Raw genomic sequence first — 15,556 nt, 5'->3', positions numbered from 1 at the left:
TCTTTCCCCTCTTCCCTTTCATCTCACCCCTTTCCTCTTTCCCCTTTCCTGTCTCCCCCTTTTATCTCTCCCCTTTTCTTGCTCACCTTTTCTCGCTCCCCCTTTTCTCACTCCCCCTTTTCTATCTCCCCTTTTCTCTCTCCCCTTTCTCTCTCCCCTTTCTCTACCCCTTTCTCTCTCCACTTTCTCACTCCCTTTCTCTCGCCTCTTTCTCTCTCTCTGTTTTTCTCTCCACTTTCTCTCTCTCCCCTTTCTCTCTCTCCACTTTCTCGATCCCACTTTTGCTCTCCCCTTTCTCTCTCCCCATTCTCTCACCCCTTTTCTCTCTCTCTCCCCTTTTTCTCTCTGCCTTTTCTCTCTCCCACTTTCTATCTCCCACTTTCTCTCTCCCCTTTTCTCTCCCCATTTCTCTCTCCCCTTTCTCTCTCCCTTTCCCTCTTCCCCTTTCTCTCTCCCACTTTCACTCTGTCTGTTTTTCTCTCCCCTTTCTCTATCCCACTTTCTCTCTCCCCTTTTCTCTCTCCCCCTTTCTCTCCCCCTTTCTCTCACCCCATTCTCTCTCCCCATTTCTCTCTGCCCCTTTCTCTCTATCCCTTTCTATCTCTCACATTTTCTCTCTCAACCCTTTTCTCTCTCTCTCTCTGCATTTTCTCTCTCTGCCCATTTTCTCTCACTCCCAATTTCCTCTCTCTCCCCTTCCCTTTCCTCTCTACCCCTTTCCCATCTCCCTCTTTCCCCTCTTCCCTTTCATCTCACCCCTTACCTCTTTCCCCTTTCCTGTCTCCCCCTTTTATCTCTCCCCTTTTCTTGCTCCACCTTTTCTCGCTCCCCCTTTTCTCACTCCCCCTTTTCTATCTCCCCTTTTCTCTCTCCCCTTTCTCTCTCCCCTTTCTCTCTCCCCTTTATCTCTCCCCTCTCTTTAACCTCTCCTCATCTCCCATTCTCTCTACCCCTTTACTCTTTACACATCTCTCTCACCCCCCCTTGCTCCACCCTTTTCTCTCTCCTCTCCTTTTCATTCCCCCACTCTCTAAACTATCTCTCTCACACCCTCCCATCTTTTCTCCCCCACACTCATTCCCCTCTCTCTCCCTTCTCTCTCCCCTTTACTATCTCCCCCATTTTCTCTCTCTTCCCCCTTTTCCCTTCCCCTTTCCTCTCTCCACTTTCCTCTCTCCCCTTTCCTCTCTCACCCTTTCTCTCTTCCCCTTTTCTCTCTCCCCTTTACTCGCTCCTCTTTTTCTCATTCCCCTTTTTCTCACTCCACATTTTCTCTCTCCCCTTTCTCTCTCCCCTTTCTCTCTCCCCTTTCTCTCTCCCCTTTGTCTCTCCCCATTTTCTCTCTCCTTTCTCTCTCTCTCCCCTTTCTCTATCCCGCTTTCTCTCTGCCACTTTCTCTCTCCCCTTTCTCTCTCCCCCTTTCTCTCTCCCCCTTTCTCTCTCCCCCCTTTATCTCTCCCCGTTCTCTCTCCCCGTTCTCTCTCCCCGTTCTCTCTCCCCGTTCTGTCTCCCTGTTCTGTCTCCCCGTTCTCCCTCCCTGTTCTCCCCATTCTCTCTCCCCGTTTCTCTATGCCCATTTCTTTTACCCCCTTTCTCTCTCCCCTTCACTCTCCCCTTTCTCTCTCCCCTTTCTCTCTCCTCTTTCTCTTTCTCCGTTTTTCTCTCCCCTTTCTCTCTCTCCCCTTTCTCTCTCTTCACTTTCTCGAGCCCACTTTTGCTCTCCCCTTTCTCTCTCTCCCATTCTCTCTCCCCTTTCTCTCTGCCCATTTCTCTCCCCCTTTTTCTCTCCCCCTTTCTCTCACCCACTTTCTCTCTCCCCTTTTCTCTCTCCCCCTTTCTCTCATCCCATTCTCTAACCCCATTCTCTCTCCCCCTTTCTCTCTCCCCCATTTCTCTCCCTGTTCTCTCTCCCTGTTCTGTCTCCACGTTCTGTCTCCCCGTTCTGTCTCCCCGTCCTGTCTCCCCATTCTCCCTCCCTGTTCTCTCTCCCCTTTCTCTCTCACCCTTTCTCTATACCCATTTCTTTTATGCCCTTTCTCTCTCCCAATTTCTCTCTCCCCTTTTCTCTCCCCATTCTCTAACCCCATTCTCTCTCCCCTTTATCTCTCCCCCTTTCTCTCTCCCCCTTTCTCTCCCCCATTCTCTCTCCCTGTTCTCTCTCCCTGTTCTGTCTCCCCGTTCTCCCTCCCTGTTCTCCCTCCCCTTTCTCTCTCCCCTTTCTCTCTCCCTTTCTCTCTCCCCTTTCTCTCTCTCCACTTTCTCGATCCCACTTTTGCTCTCCCCTTTCTCTATCCCCATTCTCTCACCCCTTTTCTCTCTCTCTCCCCTTTTTCTCTCTCCCCTTTCTCTCTCCCCATTTCTCCCATTTCTCTCTCCCCTTTCTCTCTCCCCTTTCTCTCTTCCCCTTTCTCTCTCCCACTTTCACTCTGTCCGTTTTTCTCTCCCCTTTCTCTCTCCCCTTTCTCTACCCCTTTCTCTACCCCTTTCTCTCTCCCCTTTTTCTCTCCCCTTTCTCTCTCCCCTTTCTCTCTCCTCTTTCTCTTTCTCCGTTTTTCTCTCCCCTTTCTCTCTCTCCCCTTTCTCTCTCTTCACTTTCTCGAGCCCACTTTTGCTCTCCCCTTTCTCTCTCCCCCATTCTCTCTCACCTTTCTCTCTGCCCATTTCTCTCCCCCTTTTTCTCTCCCCCTTTCTCTACCCCTTTCTCTCTCCCACTTTCACTCTGTCTGTTTTTCTCTCCCCTTTCTCTCTCCCCTTTCTCTACCCATTTCTCTCTCCATTTTCTCTCTCCCTTTCTCTCTCCTCTTTCTCTCTCTGTTTTTCTCTCCCCTTTCTCTCTCTCCCCTTTCTCTTTCTCCACTTTATCTATCCCACTTTCTCTCTCCCACTTTCTCTCTCCCATTTCTCTCTCCCCTTTCTCTCTCCCCTTTCTCTCTCCCCTTTCTCTCTCCCCTTTCTCTCTCCCCTTTCTCTCTCCCCTTTCTCTCTCCCCTTTCTCTCTTCCGCTTTCTCTCTCCCACTTTCACTGTCTGTTTTTCTCTCCCCTTTCTCTATCCCACTTTCTCTCTCCCCTTTTCTCTCTCTCTCCCCTTTTTCTCTCTGCCTTTCTCTCTCCAACTTTCTATCTCCCCTTTTCTCTCCCCATTTCTCTCTCCCCTTTCTCTCTCCCCTTTCTCTCTTCCGCTTTCTCTCTCCCACTTTCACTGTCTGTTTTTCTCTCCCCTTTCTCTATCCCACTTTCTCTCTCCCCTTTTCTCTCTCCCCGTTTCTCTCCCCCTTTCTCTCACCCCATTCTCCAAACCCCATTCGCTCTCCCCTTTATCTCTCCCCTTTCTCTCTCCCCCCTTTCTCTCCCCATTCTCTCTCCCTGTTCTCTCTCCCTGTACTCTCTCCCCGTTCTGTCTCCCCGTTCTCCCTCCCTGTTCTCCCTCCCCGTTCTCTCTCCCCTTTCTCTCTCCCCCTTACTCTATACCCATTTCTTTTACCCCCTTTCTCTCTCCCCTTTCTCTCCCCATTCTCTCTCTCCCACTTTCACTGTCTGTTTTTCTCTCCCCTTTCTCTATCCCACTTTTGCTCTCCCCTTTCTCTATCCCCATTCTCTCACCCCTTTTCTCTCTCTCTCCCCTTTTTCTCACTCCCCTTTCTCTCTCCCCATTTCTCTCTCCCCTTTTGTCTTTCCATTTTTGCTCTCCACTTTGTCTCTCCTCTTTCTCTCTCCCCATTTCTCTCTCCCCTTTCTCACTCCCCTTTCTCTCTTCCCCTTTCTCTCTCCCACTCTCACTCTGTCTGTTTTTCTCTCCCCTTTCTCTCTCCCCTTTCTTTACCCCTTCCTCTCTCCACTTTCTCTCTCCCTTTCTCTCTCCTCTTTCTCTCTCTCTGTTTTTCTCTCCCCTTTCTCTCTCTCCCCTTTCCTCTCCCCTTTCTCTCTCCCCTTTCTCTCTCCCCTTTCTCTCCCCCTCACTCTGCTTCTCATGCCTCCCTTTTCTCTCTCCCTGATTTTATCTCCTTTTCACTCTCCCCACTCAATAAACCATCTCTCTCTATCTTCCCCTTTTCTCTCTCTCCCCTTTTCCTCGATCTCCCCATTTCCATTCTCCCCATTTTCTATCTCCCCTTTCTCTCTCCTACTTTCTCAATCCCCCTTTCTCACTCCCCCTTTCTCACTCCCCCTTTCTCACTCCCCCTTTCTCACTTCTCCTTTCTCACTCCCCCATTCTCTCTCCCTGTTCTCTCTCCCCGTTCTCTCTCCCCGTTCTGTCTCCCCGTTTTGTCTCCCTGTTCTCCCTCCCTGTTCTCCCTCCCTGTTCTCCCTCCCTCTTTCTCTCTCCCCTTTCTCTCTCCCTTTCTCTCTCCTCTTTCTCTCTCTGTTTTTCTCTCCCCTTCTCTCTCCCCTTTCTCTCTCTCCACTTTCTCGATCCCACTTTTGCTCTCCCCTTTCTCTCACCCCATTCTCTTACCCCTTTTCTCTATCTCTCCCCTTTTTCTCTCTGTCTTTTCACTCTCCCACTTTCTATATCCCACTTTCTCTCTCCCCTTTTCTCTCCCCCTTTGTCTCTCCCCCTCACTCTCCCTTTTACTCTTCTTTTTCCCCGATTTTATCTCTAATCTCCTTTTCACTCTCCCCATGCTCTAAACCATCTCTCACCCTCTCTCTCTATCTTCCCCTTTTCTCTCTCTCCCCTTTTCTTCAATTTCCCCTTTTCCACTCTCCCCCTTTTCTACCTCCCCTTTCTCTCTCCTACTTTCTCTCTCCCCCCTTTCTCTCTCCCCTTTTCTCTCTCCCTTTTCTCTCTCCCCCTTTCTCTCTCCCCATTTTTCTCTCCTCTTTCTTTCTCTATCCCACTTTCTCTATCCCACTTTCTCTCTCCCAATTTCTCTCTCCACTTTCACTCTCCCCTTTCTCTCTCCTTTCTCTCTCCCCCTTTCTCTCTCTCCCTTTCTCGCTCCCCCTTTTTCACTCCCCGTTCTCTCTCCCGTACTTTCTCCCCCTTTCTCTCTCCCCCTTTCTCTCTCCCCCTTTCTCCCTCCCCGTTCTCTCTCCCTGTTCTCTCTCCCCGTTCTCCCTCCCTGTTCTCTCTACCCTTTCTCTCTCCCGCTTTTTCTATGCCCATTTCTTTCACCCCATCCTCTCTCCCCTTTTATCTCTTCCCTTTTCTCACTCCCCCTTGCTCCACCCTTTTCTCTCTCCTATCCTTTTAATTCCGCCACTCTCTAAACCATATTTCTCACACCTTCCCACCTTTTCTCCCCCTCACTCGTCCCCCTCACTCCCCCTGCCTCTCCACTTTCTCTCTCCCCTTTTTCTCTCCCCTTTCTCTCTCCCCGTTTTTCTTTCCCTCCACTTTCTCTATTCCACTTTCACTCTCCCCTTTCTCTCTCCCCCATTCTCCATCCCCTTTTCTCTCTCCCCTTTTTCTCACTGCCTTTTCTCTCTCTCCCCTATCTCTCTCCCACTTTCTCTCTCCCCTTTTCTCTCCCCCTTTCTCTCTCCCACTCACTCTCCCTTTTACTCTTCTTTTTCCCCGATTTTATCTCTCATCTGCTTTTCACTGTCCCCGTGCTCTAAACCATCACTCACCCTCTCTCTCTATCTTCCCCTTTTCTCTCTATCTTTCCCTTTTCTCTCTCTCCCCTTTTGCTCTATCTCCCCTTTCCACTCTCCCCTTTTCTACCTCCACTTTCTCTCTCCTACTTCCTCTCTCCCCCTTTCTCTCTCCCCTTTCTCTATCATCCTTTCTCTCTCCCCTTTTCTCTTTCCCCCTTTTTCTCCTGTCTCTCTCTTCCCTTTCTCTCTCCCCCTTTCTCTCAGTCACCTTTTCTCTCTCACCTATTCTCTCTCAACCTTTTTCTCACTCTCCCAATTTTCTCTCTCTCCCCATTTTCTCTCTCTCCCCATTTCCTCTCTCTCACCTTTCCCCTCTCACGTTTCCTCTCTCCCCTTTTCCATTCTCCCTCTTTCTTGTCTCTCATTTCCTCTCTCCCCTTTCTTCTCACCCCTATCCTCCCCCTTTTATCTCTTCCCTTTCCTTGCTCCCCATTTTCTCGCTGCCCCTTTTCTGGCTCCCCCTTTTCTGACTCCCCCATTTCTCTCTCCCCTTATCTCTCTCCCCTTTTCTTTCTACCCTTTTCTCTCTCCACTTTCTCTCTCCCCTTTCTCTCTCCCCTTTCTATCTCCCCCTTTCTCTCTCCCCTTTCACTCTCCCCCTTTCTCTCTGCCTATTTCTCTCTCCCCGTTCTCTCTCCCCATTCTCTCTGCCTGTTCTCTTTGCCTGTTCTCTCTCCCCTTTCTCTCTCTCTCCCCTTTCTCTCTCCCACTTCATCTCCCCTTTCTCTCTTTCCCTTTCTCTCTCCCCCTTTCTCTCTCCCACTTTCTCTCTCCCACTTTCTCTCTCCCCTTTTCTCTCTTCCCCTTTCTCTCTCCCCTTTCTCTCTCCCCTTTCTCTCTCCCCTTTCTCTCTCCCCTTTCTCTCTCCCACTTTCTCTCTCCCCGTTCTCTCTGCCCATTCTCACCCCTCTCTCTCTATCCCTTTCTATCTCTTTCCCTTTCTCTCTCCACCTTTCTCTCTCCCCCTTTCTCTCTCCACCTTTCTCTCTCCCCCTTTCTCGCTCCCCCTTTCGCTCACCCCTTTTCTCTCTCCCCTTTCTCCCACTTTCTCTCTCCCACTTTCTCTCTCCCCCTTTATCTCTCCCCCTCTCTTACTCCCTGTCCCCATCTCCCATTCTATCAACCCCTTTACTCTTTCCCCATCTCTCATTCCCCCTTGCTCCACTCTTTTCTCTCTCCTATCCTTTTCATTCCCCCACTCTCTAAACCATCTTTCTCACACCTTCCCACCTTTTCTCCCCCTCAATCGTCCCCCTCACTCCCCCGCCTCTCCACTTTCTCTCTACTGTCTCCCTCATTTATTCTCTCTTCCCATTTTCTCTCTCTTCCCCCTTTTCCCTTCCCCCTTTCCTCTCTCCCCCTTTTCTCTCCCCTTTCTCTCTCCCCTTTCTCTCTCCCTCCACTTTCTCTATCCCACTTTCACTCTCCCCTTTCTCTCTCCCCCATTCTCCATCCCCTTTTCTCTCTCCCCTTTTTCTCACTGCCTTTACTCTCTCTCGCCTATCTACCTCCCACTTTCTCTCTCCCACTTTCTCTCTCCCCTTTTAACTATCCCCCTTTTCTCTCTCCCACTTCACACTCACTCTTTTCACTCCCCATTTTTTCTACGCCCCTTTTCCCTCCCCCACTTTCTCTCTCACTCCTTTTCTCTCCCCCCTATTTCTATATCTTCCCTTTTTTCTCCATCCCTTTTCTCACTCCTCCCTTTGTCTCTCCGCCTTTCTCTCTCCCCTTTCTCTCTCCCCCTTTCTCTCTCCCCTTTCTCTCTCCCCTTTCTCTCCCCCTTTCTCTCTTCCCTTTCTCTCTCCCACTTTTTCTCTCCCCGTTTTTCTCTCCCCTTTCTCTCTCTCCCCTTTCTCTATCCCACTTTCTCTGCCCCCCTTTCTCTCTCCCCTTTCTCTCTCCCCTTTCTGTCTCCCCCTTTCTGTCTCCCCCTTTCTGTCTCCCCCTTTCGCTCTCCCCCTTTCTCTTTGCCTTTCTCTCTCTCACTTTCCCACTTTCTCTCTCCCCGTTATCTCTCCCCTTTTCTCTCTCCCATTCTCTCTTCCACTTTCTCTGTCCCCTTTTTCTCCCCTTTGTCTCTCCCCCTTTCTCTCTCCCCTTTCTCTATCCTCTTTCTCTCTCCCCCTTTCTCTCTCCCCCTTTCTGTCTCCCCCTTTCGCTCTCCCCCTTTCTCTTTGCCTTTCTCTCTCCCCTTTTTCTCTCTCACTTTCCCACTTTCTCTCTCCCCGTTATCTCTCCCCTTTTCTCTCTCCCATTCTCTCTTCCACTTTCTCTGTCCCCTTTTTCTCCCCTTTGTCTCTCCCCCTTTCTCACTCCCCTTTCTCTCTCGCCATTTTTCTCTCCCCTTTCTCTCTCCCTTTCTCTCTCCCCCTTTCTCTCTCCCCTTTCTCTATCTCCTTTCTCTCTCCCCCTTTCTCTCTCCCACTTTCCCTCTCCTCCTTTCTCTCTCCCCCTTTCGCTCTCCCCCTTTCTCTCTGCCTGTTCTCTGTCCCCTTTCTCTCTCCCCCTTTCTCTCTCCCCTTTCTCGCTCTGTCCCCTTTCTCTCTCCCACTTCCTCTCCCCTTTCTCTCTCCCCCTTTCTCTCTCCCCCTTTCTCTCTCCCCCTTTTTCTCTCCCCGTTTTTCTCTCCCCTTTCTCTCTCTCCCCTTTCTCTATCCCACTTTCTCTCTCCCCCTTTCTCTCTCCCCTTTCTCTCTCCCTTTCTCTCTCCCCCTTTCTCTCTCCCCTTTCTCTATCTCCTTTCTCTCTCCCCCTTTCTCTCTCCCCTTTCTCTCTCCCCTTTCTCTCTCCCCTTTTCTCTCTCCCCCTTTCTCGCTCCCCCTTTCGCTCACCCCTTTTCTCTCTCCCCTTTCTCCCACTTTCTCTCTCCCACTTTCTCTCTCCCCCTTTATCTCACCCCCTCTCTTACTCCCTCTCCCCATCTCCCATTCTATCAACCCCTTTACTCTTTCCCCATCTCTCACTCCCCCTTGCTCCACTCTTTTCTCTCTCCTATCCTTTTCATTCCCCCACTCTCTAAACCATCTTTCTCACACCTTCCCACCTTTTCTCCCCCTCAATCGTCCCCCTCACTCCCCCTGCCTCTCCACTTTCTCTCTACTATCTCCCCCATTTTCTCTCTCTCCCCATTTTCTCTCTCTTCCCCCTTTTCCCTTCACCCTTTCCTCTCTCCCCCTTTTCTCTCCCCTTTCTCTCTCCCCTTTCTCTCTCCCTCCACTTTCTCTATCCCACTTTCACTCTCCCCTTTCTCTCTCCCCCATTCTCCATCCCCTTTTCTCTCTCCCCTTTTTCTCACTGCCTTTACTCTCTCCCGCCTATCTCTCTCCCACTTTCTCTCTCCCACTTTCTCTCTCCCCTTTTAACTCTCCCCCTTTTCTCTCTCCCACTTCTCTCTCACTCTTTTCACTCCCCATTTTTTCTCCGCCACTTTTCCTTCCCCCACTTTCTCTCTCCCTCCTTTGCTCTCCCCCCCATTTCTATCTCTTCCCTTTTTTCTCCATCCCTTTTCTCACTCCTTCCTTTGTCTCTACCCCTTTCTCTCTCCCCCTTCTCTCTCCCCCTTTCTCTCTCCCCTTTCTCTCTCACCTTTCTCTCCCCCTTTCTCTCTTCCCTTTCTCTCTCCCCTTTTTCTCTCCCCATTTTTCTCTCCCCTTTCTCTCTCTCCCCTTTCTCTATCCCACTTTCTCTCCCCCTTTCTCTCTCCCCTTTCTCTCTCCCCTTTCTCTCTCCCCCTTTCTCTCTCCCCCTTTCTCTCTCCCCTTTCTCTATCCTCTTTCTCTCTCCCCCTTTCTCTCTCCCCCTTTCTCTCTCCCCCTTTCGCTCTCCCCCTTTCGCTCTCCCCCTTTCTCTTTGCCTTTCTCTCTCCCCTTTTTCTCTCTCACTTTCCCACTTTCTCTCTCCCCGTTATCTCTCCCCTTTTCTCTCTCCCATTCTCTCTTCCACTTTCTCTGTCCCCTTTTTCTCCCCTTTGTCTCTCCCCCTTTCTCTCTCCCCTTTCTCTCTCCCCCTTTCTCTCTCCCCTTTCTCTCTCCCCTTTCTCTCCCCCTTTCTCTCTTCCCTTTCTCTCTCCCACTTTTTCTCTCCCCGTTTTTCTCTCCCCTTTCTCTCTCTCCCCTTTCTCTATCCCACTTTCTCTGCCCCCCTTTCTCTCTCCCCTTTCTCTCTCCCCTTTCTGTCTCCCCCTTTCTGTCTCCCCCTTTCTGTCACCCCCTTTCGCTCTCCCCCTTTCTCTTTGCCTTTCTCTCTCTCACTTTCCCACTTTCTCTCTCCCCGTTATCTCTCCCCTTTTCTCTCTCCCATTCTCTCTTCCACTTTCTCTGTCCCCTTTTTCTCCCCTTTGTCTCTCCCCCTTTCTCTCTCCCCTTTCTCTATCCTCTTTCTCTCTCCCCCTTTCTCTCTCCCCCATTTCTGTCTCCCCCTTTCGTTCTCCCCCTTTCTCTTTGCCTTTCTCTCTCCCCTTTTTCTCTCTCACTTTCCCACTTTCTCTCTCCCCGTTATCTCTCCCCTTTTCTCTCTCCCATTCTCTCTTCCACTTTCTCTGTCCCCTTTTTCTCCCCTGTGTCTCTCCCCCTTTCTCACTCCCCTTTCTCTCTCGCCATTTTTCTCTCTCCCTTTCTCTCTCCCCCTTTCTCTCTCCCCTTTCTCTATCTCCTTTCTCTCTCCCCCTTTCTCTCTCCCACTTTCCCTCTCCTCCTTTCTCTCTCCCCCTTTCTCTCTCCCCCTTTCGCTCTCCCCCTTTCTCTCTGCCTATTTCTCTCTCCCCGTTCTCTCTCCCCATTCTCTCTCCCTGTTCTCTCTCCCCGTTCTCTCTCTCCATTCTCTCTGCGCGTTCTCTCTGCCTGTTCTCTCTGCCTGTTCTCTGTCCCCTTTCTCTCTCCCCCTTTCTCTCTCCCCTTTCTCGCTCTGTCCCCTTTCTCTCTCCCACTTCCTCTCCCCTTTCTCTCTCCCCCTTTCTCTCTCCCCCTTTCTCTCTCCCCCTTTTTCTCTCCCCGTTTTTCTCTCCCCTTTCTCTCTCTCCCCTTTCTCTATCCCACTTTCTCTCTCCCCCTTTCTCTCTCCCCTTTCTCTCTCCCTTTCTCTCTCCCCCTTTCTCTCTCCCCTTTCTCTATCTCCTTTCTCTCTCCCCCTTTCTCTCTCCCCTTTCTCTCTCCCCTTTCTCTCTCCCCTTTTCTCTCTCCCCCTTTCTCGCTCCCCCTTTCGCTCACCCCTTTTCTCTCTCCCCTTTCTCCCACTTTCTCTCTCCCACTTTCTCTCTCCCCCTTTATCTCACCCCCTCTCTTACTCCCTCTCCCCATCTCCCATTCTATCAACCCCTTTACTCTTTCCCCATCTCTCACTCCCCCTTGCTCCACTCTTTTCTCTCTCCTATCCTTTTCATTCCCCCACTCTCTAAACCATCTTTCTCACACCTTCCCACCTTTTCTCCCCCTCAATCGTCCCCCTCACTCCCCCTGCCTCTCCACTTTCTCTCTACTATCTCCCCCATTTTCTCTCTCTCCCCATTTTCTCTCTCTTCCCCCTTTTCCCTTCACCCTTTCCTCTCTCCCCCTTTTCTCTCCCCTTTCTCTCTCCCCTTTCTCTCTCCCTCCACTTTCTCTATCCCACTTTCACTCTCCCCTTTCTCTCTCCCCCATTCTCCATCCCCTTTTCTCTCTCCCCTTTTTCTCACTGCCTTTACTCTCTCCCGCCTATCTCTCTCCCACTTTCTCTCTCCCACTTTCTCTCTCCCCTTTTAACTCTCCCCCTTTTCTCTCTCCCACTTCTCTCTCACTCTTTTCACTCCCCATTTTTTCTCCGCCACTTTTCCTTCCCCCACTTTCTCTCTCCCTCCTTTGCTCTCCCCCCCATTTCTATCTCTTCCCTTTTTTCTCCATCCCTTTTCTCACTCCTTCCTTTGTCTCTACCCCTTTCTCTCTCCCCTTTCTCTCTCCCCCTTTCTCTCTCCCCTTTCTCTCTCACCTTTCTCTCCCCCTTTCTCTCTTCCCTTTCTCTCTCCCCTTTTTCTCTCCCCATTTTTCTCTCCCCTTTCTCTCTCTCCCCTTTCTCTATCCCACTTTCTCTCCCCCCTTTCTCTCTCCCCTTTCTCTCTCCCCTTTCTCTCTCCCCCTTTCTCTCTCCCCCTTTCTCTCTCCCCTTTCTCTATCCTCTTTCTCTCTCCCCCTTTCTCTCTCCCCCTTTCTGTCTCCCCCTTTCGCTCTCCCCCTTTCTCTTTGCCTTTCTCTCTCCCCTTTTTCTCTCTCACTTTCCCACTTTCTCTCTCCCCGTTATCTCTCCCCTTTTCTCTCTCCCATTCTCTCTTCCACTTTCTCTGTCCCCTTTTTCTCCCCTTTGTCTCTCCCCCTTTCTCTCTCCCCTTTCTCTCTCCCCCTTTCTCTCTCCCCTTTCTCTCTCCCCTTTCTCTCCCCCTTTCTCTCTTCCCTTTCTCTCTCCCACTTTTTCTCTCCCCGTTTTTCTCTCCCCTTTCTCTCTCTCCCCTTTCTCTATCCCACTTTCTCTGCCCCCCTTTCTCTCTCCCCTTTCTCTCTCCCCTTTCTGTCTCCCCCTTTCTGTCTCCCCCTTTCTGTCTCCCCCTTTCGCTCTCCCCCTTTCTCTTTGCCTTTCTCTCTCTCACTTTCCCACTTTCTCTCTCCCCGTTATCTCTCCCCTTTTCTCTCTCCCATTCTCTCTTCCACTTTCTCTGTCACCTTTTTCTCCCCTTTGTCTCTCCCCCTTTCTCTCTCCCCTTTCTCTATCCTCTTTCTCTCTCCCCCTTTCTCTCTCCCCCATTTCTGTCTCCCCCTTTCGTTCTCCCCCTTTCTCTTTGCCTTTCTCTCTCCCCTTTTTCTCTCTCACTTTCCCACTTTCTCTCTCCCCGTTATCTCTCCCCTTTTCTCTCTCCCATTCTCTCTTCCACTTTCTCTGTCCCCTTTTTCTCCCCTTTGTCTCTCCCCCTTTCTCACTCCCCTTTCTCTCTCGCCATTTTTCTCTCTCCCTTTCTCTCTCCCCCTTTCTCTCTCCCCTTTCTCTATCTCCTTTCTCTCTCCCCCTTTCTCTCTCCCACTTTCCCTCTCCTCCTTTCTCTCTCCCCCTTTCTCTCTCCCCCTTTCGCTCTCCCCCTTTCTCTCTGCCTATTTCTCTCTCCCCGTTCTCTCTCCCCATTCTCTCTCCCTGTTCTCTCTCCCCGTTCTCTCTCTCCATTCTCTCTGCCCGTTCTCTCTGCCTGTTCTCTCTGCCTGTTCTCTGTCCCCTTTCTCTCTCCCCCTTTCTCTCTCCCCTTTCTCCCTCTCTCCCCTTTCTCTCTCCCACTTCCTCTCCCCTTTCTCTCTCCCCCTTTCTCTCTCCCCCTTTCTCTCTCCCCCTTTTTCTCTCCCCGTTTTTCTCTCCCCTTTCTCTCTCTCCCCTTTCTCTATCCCACTTTCTCTCTCCCCCTTTCTCTCTCCCCTTTCTCTCTCCCTTTCTCTCTCCCCTTTCTCTATCTCCTTTCTCTCTCCCCCTTTCTCTCTCCCCTTTCTCTCTCCCCTTTCTCTCTCCCCTTTTCTCTCTCCCCCTTTCTCGCTCCCCCTTTCACTCACCCCTTTTCTCTCTCCCCTTTCTCCCACTTTCTCTCTCCCACTTTCTCTCTCCCCCTTTATCTCACCCCCTCTCTTACTCCCTCTCCCCATCTCCCATTCTATCAACCCCTTTACTCTTTCCCCATCTCTCACTCCCCCTTGCTCCACTCTTTTCTCTCTCCTATCCTTTTCATTCCCCCACTCTCTAAACCATCTTTCTCACACCTTCCCACCTTTTCTCCCCCTCAATCGTCCCCCTCACTCCCCCTGCCTCTCCACTTTCTCTCTACTATCTCCCCCATTTTCTCTCTCTCCCCATTTTCTCTCTCTTCCCCCTTTTCCCTTCACCCTTTCCTCTCTCCCCCTTTTCTCTCCCCTTTTTCTCTCCCCTTTCTCTCTCCCTCCACTTTCTCTATCCCACTTTCACTCTCCCCTTTCTCTCTCCCCCATTCTCCATCCCCTTTTCTCTCTCCCCTTTTTCTCACTGCCTTTACTCTCTCCCGCCTATCTCTCTCCCACTTTCTCTCTCCCACTTTCTCTCTCCCCTTTTAACTCTCCCCCTTTTCTCTCTCCCACTTCTCTCTCACTCTTTTCACTCCCCATTTTTTCTCCGCCCCTTTTCCTTCCCCCACTTTCTCTCTCCCTCCTTTTCTCTCCCCCCCATTTCTATCTCTTCCCTTTTTTCTCCATCCCTTTTCTCACTCCTTCCTTTGTCTCTACCCCTTTCTCTCTCCCCTTTCTCTCTCCCCCTTTCTCTCTCCCCTTTCTCTCTCACCTTTCTCTCCCCCTTTCTCTCTTCCCTTTCTCTCTCCCCTTTTTCTCTCCCCATTTTTCTCTCCCCTTTCTCTCTCTCCCCTTTCTCTATCCCACTTTCTCTCCCCCCTTTCTCTCTCCCCTTTCTCTCTCCCCCTTTCTCTCTTCCCTTTCTCTATCCTCTTTCTCTCTCCCCCTTTCTCTCTCCCCCTTTCTGTCTCCCCCTTTCGCTCTCCCCCTTTCTCTTTGCCTTTCTCTCTCCCCTTTTTCTCTCTCACTTTCCCACTTTCTCTCTCCCCGTTATCTCTCCCCTTTTCTCTCTCCCATTCTCTCTTCCACTTTCTCTGTCCCCTTTTTCTCCCCTTTGTCTCTCCCCCTTTCTCTCTCCCCTTTCTCTCTCGCCATTTTTCTCTCCCCTTTCTCTCTCTCTCCCCTTTCTCTCTCCCACTTTCTCTCTCCCACTTTCTCTCTCCCCTTTTAACTCTCTCCCTTTTCTCTCTCCCACTTCTCTCTCACTCTTTTCACTCCCCATTTTTTCTCCGCCCCTTTTCCTTCCCCCACTTTCTCTCTCCCTCCTTTTCTCTCCCCCCATTTCTATCTCTTCCCTTTTTTCTCCATCCCTTTTCTCACTCCTCCCTTTGTCTCTCCCCCTTTCTCTTTTCCTTTCTCTCTCCCCTTTCTCTCCCCCTTTCTCTCTCCCCTTTCTCTCTCACCTTTCTCTCCCCCTTTCTCTCTTCCCTTTCTCTCTCCCCCTTTTTCTCTCCCCATTTTTCTCTCCCCTTTCTCTCTCTCCCCTTTCTCTATCCCACTTTCTCTCCCCCCTTTCTCTCTCCCCTTTCTCTCTCCCCCTTTCTCTGTCCCCTTTCTCTATCCTCTTTCTCTCTCCCCCTTTCTGTCTCCCCCTTTCTGTCTCCCCCTTTCGCTCTCCCCCTTTCTCTTTGCCTTTCTCTCTCCCCTTTTTCTCTCCCACTTTCCCACTTTCTCTCTCCCCGTTATCTCTCCCCTTTTCTCTCTCCCATTCTCTCTTCCACTTTCTCTGTCCCCTTTTTCTCCCCTTTCTCTCTCCCCCTTTCTCTCTCCCCTTTCTCTCTCGCCATTTTTCTCTCCCCTTTCTCTCTCTCTCCCCTTTCTTTCTCCCACTTTCCCTCTCCTCCTTTATCTCTCCCCTTTCTCTCTCCCCCTTTCGCTCTCCCCCTTTCTCTGCCTATTTCTCTCTCCCCGTTCTCTCTCCCCATTCTCTCTCCCCGTTCTCTCTCCCCGTTCTCTCTCCCCGTTCTCTCTGCCCGTTCTCTCTGCCCTTTCTCTGTCCCCTTTCTCTCTCCCCCTTTCTCTCTCCCCCTTTCTCTTTCCCCTTTCTCTCTCCCCCTTTCTCTCTCCCACTTTCTCTCTCCCACTTTCTCTCTCCCCATTTCTCTCTTCTGCTTTCTCTCTTCCCTTTCTCTCTCCGCCTTTCACTCTCCCCCGTTCTCTCTCCCCATTCTCTTTCCCCTTTTCTCTCTTCCATTTTCTCTCTCTCCCTTCCTCTGTGCCCCTTTCTCTCTGCCCTTTCTCTCTCGCCATTTTTCTCTCCCCTTTCTCTCTCCCTTTCTCTCTCCCCCTTTCTCTCTCCCCTTTCTCTATCTCCTTTCTCTCTCCCCCTTTCTCTCTCCCACTTTCCCTCTCCTCCTTT

The 15,556-nt window shown here is 51.1% G+C and overlaps 1 protein-coding gene across 1 annotated transcript in view; it reads left to right on the top strand.

Annotated features, from left to right (window-relative positions):
• sez6l2 (seizure related 6 homolog (mouse)-like 2) overlaps nt 1-15,556 on the top strand; it is a 118,262-nt gene that overhangs the window by 71,101 nt on the left and 31,605 nt on the right.

This window comes from Narcine bancroftii, unplaced genomic scaffold, assembly GCF_036971445.1.
Source record: "Narcine bancroftii isolate sNarBan1 unplaced genomic scaffold, sNarBan1.hap1 Scaffold_289, whole genome shotgun sequence".
In the NCBI taxonomy this organism is placed as follows: domain Eukaryota; kingdom Metazoa; phylum Chordata; class Chondrichthyes; order Torpediniformes; family Narcinidae; genus Narcine; species Narcine bancroftii.
The sequence above is the reverse complement of the archived record's forward strand: the minus strand, read 5'-3'. Positions and strand labels throughout refer to the sequence as shown.